The sequence below is a fragment of the Hylobates moloch genome, unplaced genomic scaffold, assembly GCF_009828535.3.
Source record: "Hylobates moloch isolate HMO894 unplaced genomic scaffold, HMol_V3 SCAFFOLD_7, whole genome shotgun sequence".
Classification (NCBI taxonomy): domain Eukaryota; kingdom Metazoa; phylum Chordata; class Mammalia; order Primates; family Hylobatidae; genus Hylobates; species Hylobates moloch.
In genome coordinates, this window is record NW_026652282.1 from 46,360,578 (window position 1) to 46,361,528 (window position 951).

Here is a 951-nt window from a genome sequence, read left to right on the forward strand (position 1 = left end):
TGCCTTGTCTCTGCGCTCAGGTTGCCTTGCCAGATCTGCTGTGGGCTGCAGTTTTAGTTGAGATCGTGTTAGTTAGCTCTTATCTTATGAAATGGCTTTCTGTTACCATAGGATGCTTCATTGAGGTATGTGCCTTCCTGCCTAACCTTGTACGTCTACTGACATATCAGGTAGACATGTTCCTTGCAAACTAAACAGTAATGCGCTGCAGGCCAGTTGGAGTATAACCAGATCTCCCCATGCCATTTATATCACCCGGGTCTGACCCACAATAATTGTCTTTATGAGTTGAGCCCTTGCAGGAATCCCAGCCAACTTGTGGACAGCTGACTTTAACAAGGGAGGGCAGCTGCTTAGGATGCTCCCATTAAAATCAACATCACACAGCACCTGTTCCCATCTTCTAGCCCTAGTGTCCACTTTTTCCATACTGGCAGAAGAGGGAAATGAGCCTATCATCAGTGTCCTCCTCAAACTGGGTGTCTTAATGCCAACCACAGTCTATACAACAGCCCTATCCTCCTGGTAAGAAAGTCAGCAAAATTTATGTCTAAGAGCAGATGGGTCTGCCATCATGATCAGGACCCACACCACATTAACGAACATATGTCACCCCTGTTCATCCCAGACTTCTGAATCCACCATCATCCTCTCTGTGAATCCAGTTCAGGCTTCTTTGGGGTTGACCTGACCAACACTATTTCTGTCTCAGGACATCCCAATTCCCTAAAACTCTGTTTTCACCCACCAGCAGCAACAGATAGTTTGTTTCTTTTTGTTTGTTTGTTTGTTTGTTTGTTTGAGACGGAGTCTTTGCTCTTGTCGCCCAGGCTGGAGTGAAATGGCACAATCTTGGCTTAGTGCACCCTCTGCCTCCCAGGTTCAAGCGATTCTCCTGCCTCAGCCTCCCGAGTAGCTGGGACTACAGGTGTAAACTACCACGCCTGGCTG